The sequence below is a fragment of the Trichechus manatus genome, unplaced genomic scaffold (assembly GCF_000243295.1).
Source record: "Trichechus manatus latirostris isolate Lorelei unplaced genomic scaffold, TriManLat1.0 scaffold00032, whole genome shotgun sequence".
NCBI classification, from domain to species: domain Eukaryota; kingdom Metazoa; phylum Chordata; class Mammalia; order Sirenia; family Trichechidae; genus Trichechus; species Trichechus manatus.
Genome location: NW_004443968.1, coordinates 15,325,011 through 15,333,563, shown reverse-complemented (window position 1 = coordinate 15,333,563; position 8,553 = coordinate 15,325,011).

The window sequence follows — 8,553 nt, the reverse complement described above, 5'->3', positions numbered from 1 at the left end:
TGTCATAAAACAACATATGTACTACTGTTTCATGAGAAACTATTTGTTCTGTAAGCCTTCACCTGAAGTACAATAAAAAAAAATAATAATAATGAAAAAAAAAAAGAAAGACTGCCCAAACTAAAGTTTACATGCAAGAAGTATATTTACCTTCTTACTTTTGTAATGACAATATTTTTTGGTAAAAATAAATTATGGTTACAGAATTAAAATTTTTTAATTATTTTTTTTCAATTCCGAATTGAGCTTATAGAGTTTGCATTTGATTTGTAGTTGCCATTGATATTTCTTTCATACAAAAGAAACTCTAAATGGAAAACACTAGTGAAACACAAGTGTAGTAACTAACTACTAGTTGGCTTTTAAATCATTATGTATTAAGACTTTTTGTGGTTGTTCTTTCTTTTTAAATTTTTTTCAACTTTCGATTCATGACTATTAAAATTAAGATATCTTTCTACTAGAAATTCTATCTTTTTCATAGATTATCTCTAATATTCTTTTATAAGAATTCTAAATAGTTTCCTTTAGAGTCTTAATGATTATCTCATGTCTTTTTGAATACTGAAAATTCATAAATGTTATCTCTAAATTAGAAAAAATGTATACAGTTTGAATTTGGAAGCAGGATAAAATAGGATGTAACGCTTTGATTTTTCATAAATATTGATAAGATGGAATCTGCCTTAGAGCCAAGATAAAACTGTTGATTTTTTTTCATGTAATTTCTGATTCAGTTTTTGAAGTACTCTACACACAAAAATGAATTTTATAAAAAAAAGAAATACAATAAGAGGAAATAGGGGATAAATTTGTTACTATTTCCAGGTAATGATTTTATACATAGAAAATCTAAAACAATCAGCTGATAAACTGGGAGAGTTTAGTAGAACAAATGTACACAAACAACTATTAGAAAATATAGTAACAACAAATTTCATATGCAAGAGTAACAGTAAATACCTAGTAATAAAGTTGAGAAAAGTGTGGAAAATTTTTTAATAAAGTTTTTAAAGGACTTGAAGAAATAGAAATTTTCTTAAATAGAATGATTCAATACTCTATATTATATCTGGATTTCCCATAAATTACAATCCCAGACAAAATATCATTTTTGTCGGAATATGACAAGCAATTTGAAACTTAATCTGAATGAAATCAGCAAATTAGTCAGAAAAGGCCTAAAGAAGTAAGATCATTTAGGAAAAAAATAACACTAATAATAAAATATATCATTGAGTTAAAGTGGGTAAAATAATGTGGTATGCCACCAGAATTGACAGACAGACCATTGGAACAAAATTGAAAGATCAAAAATAAACTCAGAACAGATATAATTTGGCATGTGATAAAGATGGCAATTAAATCAGTGAAAAAAGATTTTTTTTAAATTACTGTATAGAACTATGAGTAAAAATAATGCTGAATCCTCTACCTCACTACTTATTAAAAAGATAAAAAGTTAAACACAAAAGTATTGTTGTAAAACAATGGAAAAGTCCTGGAAGAAGAAATTTTGTAGTTTTATAAAGTAATTCTAGAGAAAATAATTACTTTCTAAGAAGACACAAATCTCAGTCACAAAAGAAAGCTTTGCTACACTTACTTCAGCAAAATATCATCTGAAGTGTAGTTTAAGTTCTCAAGACAGCTCTTTGTTCATTTATTCATTCATTCAACCATTCAATTAATAAATACGTATTGAGCATGCAATATGTTCCAGATACATTTCTAAAAGTTGAGGATAAAGTAGTGAAAAAATCACGGGCAGTCCCCAGGTTACGAAGGAGATCCATTCTTAAGTCTCTTTAAGTCAAATTTGTAGGTGCGTTAGAACAGATACATATGGTTCTTACTTAGTGTCAGTTAGCCAAATGTTTGTTTTAGTATACGTTGTCGTTGTTAGGTGTCTTTGAATCAATTCCCACTCACAGCAACCCTGTGTACGACTCTGCCTGGTCCTGCACCATCCTCACAATCGTTGCTATGTTTAAGTCCATTGTTACAGCCACTGTGTCAATCCATCTTGTTGAGGGTCTTCCTCTTTTTTGCTGACCCTCTACCTGACCAAGCTTGAGGTCCTTCTCCAGAGACTGGTCCCTCCTGATAATATGTCCAAAGTATAAGAGATGAAGTCTCACCATCCTCACTTCTAAGGAGCGCTCTGGCTGTACTTCTTTCAAGACAGATGTGTTCATTCTTCTGGCAGTCCATGATATATTCAACACTAAAAATTCAAAGGCATCAATTCTTTTTCGGCCTTCCTTATTCATTGTCTAGCTTTTGCATGTATATAAGGTGATTGAAACTATCATGGCTTGGGTCAGGCACATGATAGTCCTCAAAGTGACCTCTTTGCTTTTCAACACTTTAAAGAGGTCTTTTGCAGCAGATTTGTCCAATGCAATATGTCGTTTGATTTCTTGACTGCTGTTTCCAGGAGCATCGATTATGGATCCAAGCAAAATAAAATTCTTGACAACTTCAATATTTTCTCCATTTATCATGAAGTTTCTTATTGGTCCAGTTGTGAGGATTTTTGTTTTCTTTATGTTGAGGTGTAATTCATACTGAAGGCTGTAGTCTTTGATCTTCATCAGTAAATGCTTCAGGTCCTCTTCACTTTCATCAAGAAAGCTGGTGTCATTGGCATATTGTAGGTAGGTTGTTCTTCCTCCCATCCTGATGCCACATTCTTCTTCATATAGGCCAGCATCTTGGATTATTTGCTCAGCATACAGATTGAGTAAGTATGGTCAAAGGATACAACCCTGATGCAGTATCCCCTTGTTCTGTTCGAACGACTGCTTCTTGGTCTATGTACAGGTTCCTTATGAGCACAATTAAGTGTCCTGGAATTCTCATTTTTCAAAACGTTATCCATAATTGCTATGATCCACATAATTGAATGCCTTTGCATTGTCAATAAAACACAGTTAAACATCTTTCTGGTAGTCTCTGCTTTCAGCCAAGATCTGTATGTCATCAGCAATGATATCCCTTGTTCCACATCCTCTTCTAAATCTGGCTTGAATTTCTGGCAGTTCCCTGTCGATGTACTGCTGCAATGGTTTTTTAATTATCTTAGTATATAGTGTATAATTTACCTTTCTATACATATAAAACACTTAAGTAACACTTCCAAGCCACACAATGTTTTCATGAGTGTCACAAAGTAGTGTGTACATTCATTATTACAGACCATTGTATATATTTAACTCAAATTTTTAATATAATAGGCTTTATGGCAGTCCGTTCTTAAGTACAGTTATCCGTAAGTCAGACATTCATAACCTGGGGACTGCCTGTAGATAAAATCCCTTGCCCCATGTATCTTATTAACCAAAGAGACAGATAACAAATAAATAAGCGGTCATATGTTTGATGATTATAAGTGCAATGGCAGAAAATTAAGCAGGAAAAGAGGTAGTAAACAATAAATATTTATTGAATAAATGGAGGCGATTGAGCATATGCAGTATTACCAAGGATATGAAGAAAAAAATATTCTGTATATAACTCGTATAATCTCTCTGAAGAGGAATTTATCAAAATGTAAAGCATGCATAGCCTTCCACTTAGTGATCCTATTTTGAGGTATTTACCTTACAAATATATTCGTGCATAACTCAGAGATATGTACACAAGATTATTTTTACATCACTGCTTGTATTAAGAGGTTAAAAAAGACCTCTAAACAACCTTAATATTTCTCAGTAGGCAATTGGTTAAATAAAATATGAAAATCCATAGAAAGGAAGACTATATACATCAGTTAAAAAGAATTAAGTAGATTATTTATGCTAACTTGGAAAACTCTCCAAGGTGTACAACAGAACAGTTTGTATGAATTATCCCACTGGTATAAAGTAAGATACACCCATGTGTTGTATATATGCATGAAAAAATTCTGCAAGGTTACTTCTGGGGAGCTGGATGGATGTCTTCCAAGTGGAAGAGATTCTTTTTTCATTGTAACTGCTTAGAAGTTTTACCTATGTGCAGTGTTATTTTCACAGAAGAAAAAAACATGAAGCACCAAGGTAAACATTGTTTATTTTATGCATAAAGCTGAAATTCCTTTCTAACAATGTTGCACTAGGTAAGTGATCAAAATAAATATTGAATTTGTCCTGTGAAGATGGCCAGTACAAATAAATTATGCCAACTAATCCTTTATGGGTTCTAAATTATATTGACTGGATGACTGTATCAATCACATTAAAAGCATAATTAGCAAATAGCTATCTCAAATTGTGATTTTAAAAAAAAAAAAGACATTACATCACAACTAATCTAGTACAATCTTCAAATGATAAAATAGCTTTCGGATATGACACTGATGTATAATATAATTGCATGTCTGGAACATAACTTTTTTGTGAGAGTGAATCTAATTTCATATGAATTAATTTCTCATACATTTTGATGGAGCTAAGAAAACCCAGGTATATAACTTTTAATTTTCTACAGAGTAAAACAAAAATAAGGAACACAAAGAATTAATCACCCTCTACTCTTTTTTTCACCATTTTGTGAGGTTCTTTTTACATTTTCATGCCAATCTCTAAGCCAATGTTATGTTATTTTGTTGTGGAACAAAAAAGAAAAATTGAAGGTTTTTCAATATGTTTGACAAATATCAAAACTCTTAGCCTAAAACTGATAAACAGAAATGAATGTGTGATCCATGACTTTCAGAAACATAGATTCTATAGCTAAATCTTATATTAAAAGGAACAGCATATGAAAAAAAACCTGCATATACATACACACATATATATGCCCATGTATGTGTATATACATACATATATATGCAGCATCTGATTATGTATCTATTGCATTACTAACTCTTTTATTATAGATCACTAGTCACTCACCACTCATCAACTGAGGGCTACAATGATTCTCATGCGCCCCAAATTTTGTTAGCCTACCATATGGTAGACTCTCACAGTAAGGTATTTACATAACTGTTATCAATTCTCACTCTAGTGTGTAGCTGTTGTAGTAGTGAAAAGCAATTCTCCTAAAATGACAGTAGTTTACTATGCAAAAAAAGTCTGATTTTCCCACGTACTAAAAGCTGATTAATAATAAGGAATTTCAGTGACTTGGAATTGGCTAGAGCTGTCACACTTTCCTCCAGTGATGTGACATTCTAATAGCTTATTTTATTGGAGGTGGTGATAAAGGCCATATGATAAATCACAAACTATTTTTCACCAAGATCCTAACTGATTTCAGATAAAGCGATGTAAGTTCTGTGTGTGTTCTTATTTTTTCAGAAGACCTCATGAGAAGCAATTACCTGAATTTGGAAGGATGCTAAAGACAGAAGATTTTCTGATAACTTTAAGATGGCTATAAAGAATCTCAGATAAAAATGTAAAGAATATGAAGATGATTTTAACATCTTATGAATGAGCCTCATTTAAAGGTAATTTTTATATGAAATTTTTGCTCAGATCAATCACATCTACAAAAATTGCTCAACAAGCATATGAAGAATGATCATTGTCATAAACTAAAACATTCTGACTTGAAAAAAAGTATTATGAGATTTATTATAGAATATTTTAAAAAATAAAAACTAAGAGAAGTACAGACAAACAGTATTTCTGTAGGCTCACATATGTCAGGAAATCTGTCATGCAAGGTAAATTATCCTTGAAATAAAAACTGTTGAACTACCTTCTGCTTGATTCTTCACACTTGTCTGTAATATAGAAAATGATTTCTTAATGGGATAGTGTTATGGATTGAATTGTGTCCCCCTAAAATATGTGTCAACTTGGTTAGGCCATGATTCCCAGTATTGTGTGGTTGTCCTCCATTTTGTGATTGATGTAATTTTCCCATGTGTTGTAAATTCTTATCTCTGCCTGTGGTTAATGAGGAAGATTAGACTATGTTAAAGAGGATTAGGGTGGAATGTACCACTCTTACTCAGGTCACATCTTTGATCCAATGTAAAGGGAGTTTCCCTGGGGTGTGGCCTGCATCAACTTTTATCTTACAAGAGATGAAAGGAAAAGGAAGGCAGCAGAGAGTGGGGGACCTTATACAACCAAGAAAGCAGCACCAGGAACAGAGCATGTCCTTTGGACCCAGGGTCCCTGCGCTGAGAAGCTCTTCAACCAGGGAAGATTGATGACAAGCACCTTCCTCCAGAAAGAGAAAGCCTTCTCCTTGAGCTGATGCCCTGATAGGTATACCCTTGTAGACTACATGGGAGCAATGGTTGTTGTCTTAGTCATCTAGTGCCGCTATAACAGAAATACCACAAGTGGATGGCTCTAACAAAGAGAAATTCATTCTCTCACAGTCAAGTAGGCTACAAGTCCAAATTCAGGGCATCACCTCCAGGGGAAGTCTTTCTCTCTCTGTTGGCTTTGGAAGAAGGTCCTTGCCATCAATCTTCCCCTGGTTGAGTAGCTTCTCAGGTGCAGGGACTCAGAATCCAAAGTACCTCTCTGCTCCCGGTGCTGCTTTCTTGGTGGTATAAGGTCCCCACTGTCTGCTTGCTTCCCTTTCCTTTTATATCTTTTAAGATAAAAAGTGGTGCAGGGCACACTCCAGGGAAACTCCCTTTACATTGGATCAGCGATGTACCTTAGGAAGGGTATTGCAATCCCACCCTAATCCTCTTTAACATAAAATTACAATCACAAAATGGAGGACAACCACACAATACTCGGAATCATGGCCTATATAAGTTGACACATATTTTTTTGGGACACAATTCACTACATGACAGTGGTTCAGTAGTAGAACTCTCATCATCCATGCAGGAGACCAGGGTTCAATTCCCAACCAATGCACCTCAACCACAGCCGCCACATGTGTGTCAGTGGAGGCTTGGGTGTTGCTATAATGCTAACTAGATTTCAGCAGAACTCCCAGACTAAGACAGAATAGGAAGAAAGGCCTGGCAATCTACTTGTGAAAACTCTATGGATCAAAATAGCCTGATCCCACTGTGCATGAGTCAAGGCCTACTCTATGGCAGCTAACAACAACACCCAACCAAACCAAACCCATTGCCTTCAAGTCAATTCTGACTCACAGAAACCCTATAGGATAGAGTAGAACTGGCCCATAGGGTTTCCAAGAAGCAGCTGGTGGTTTCAAACTGCGAACCTTTTGGTTAGCAGCCAATCTCTTAACCACTATGCCTCCAGGGTTCCTAACAACAACAACAGTAGACTACATATTGGCCGTTGTAGTTGACAATTTCAAGATGTTAGTCTGGCCCAGAGCTATCCCTTTCCTTAGATGTGTAAATATATTTCCTTTGGCTTATTTATATGTGTATCTTAACAACTTGTGTACTTAATATATTTTCAATATTAATCTTTAAAAATTGTCTTATTTAACAAGACCAAAATCTGGCTCTTTGAAAAGATCAACAAAATTGATAAACCATTGGACAAACTGACAAAAGAAAAACAGGGAAGGTTGCAGATAACCTGTATAAGAAATGAAATGGGTGATATCACAACAGACCCAACTGAAATTAAAAGAATCTTAACAGAATACTATGAAAAATTGTACTCTAACAAATTTGAAAACAAAGTGGAAATGGACAAATTTCTAGAAACTCACTAACTACCCAAACTAACACAAACAGAGGTAGAACAACTAAATAAACCCATAACAAAAGAAGAGATTAAAAAGGTAATTAAAAAACTCCCAACAAAAAAAAAACCCTGGCCTGAATGGCTTCATTGGAGAATTCTACCAAACTTTCAGAGAAGAGTCGACACCACTACTACTAAAGATATTTCAGAGCCTAGAAAAGGTTGGAATACTACTAAACTCATTCTATGAAGCCAGCATAACCCTGATACCAAATCCGGGTAAAAACACCACAAATAAAGAAAATTACAGACCAATATCCCTCATGAACACTGACGCAAAAATCCTTAACAAAATTCTAGCCAATAAAACTCAGCAACATATCAAAAAAATAATTCACCATGATCAAGTGGGATTTATACCAGGTATGCAGGCATGGTTCAACATTAGAAAAACAATCAATGTAATCCATCACATTAACAAAACAAAAGACAAGAACCACATGATCTTATCAATCTTTGCAGAAAAGGCATTCGACAAAGATGAACACACATTCATGATAAAAACTCTCAACAAAATAGAATAGAATAGAAGGGAAATTCCTCAATATAATTAAGGGCATTTATACAAAACCAACAGCCAACATCATCCTAAATGGAGAGACTTTGAAACCATTCCCCTTGAGAACAGGAACGAGACAAGGATGCCCTTTGTCAGCACTCTTATTCAACATTGTGCTGGAGGTCCTAGCAAGAGCAATTAGGCCAGAAAAAGAAAAAAAGCGAATCCAGTTTGGTAGGGAAGAAGTCAAAGTATCTCTATTTGCAGATGATATGATCATATACACAGAAAACCCCAAAGAATCCACAAGGAAACTACTGGAACTAATAGAAGATTTCAGCAAAGTTTCAGGATACAAGATAAACATACAAAAATCAGTTGGATTCTTTACACCAACAAAGAGATACCACT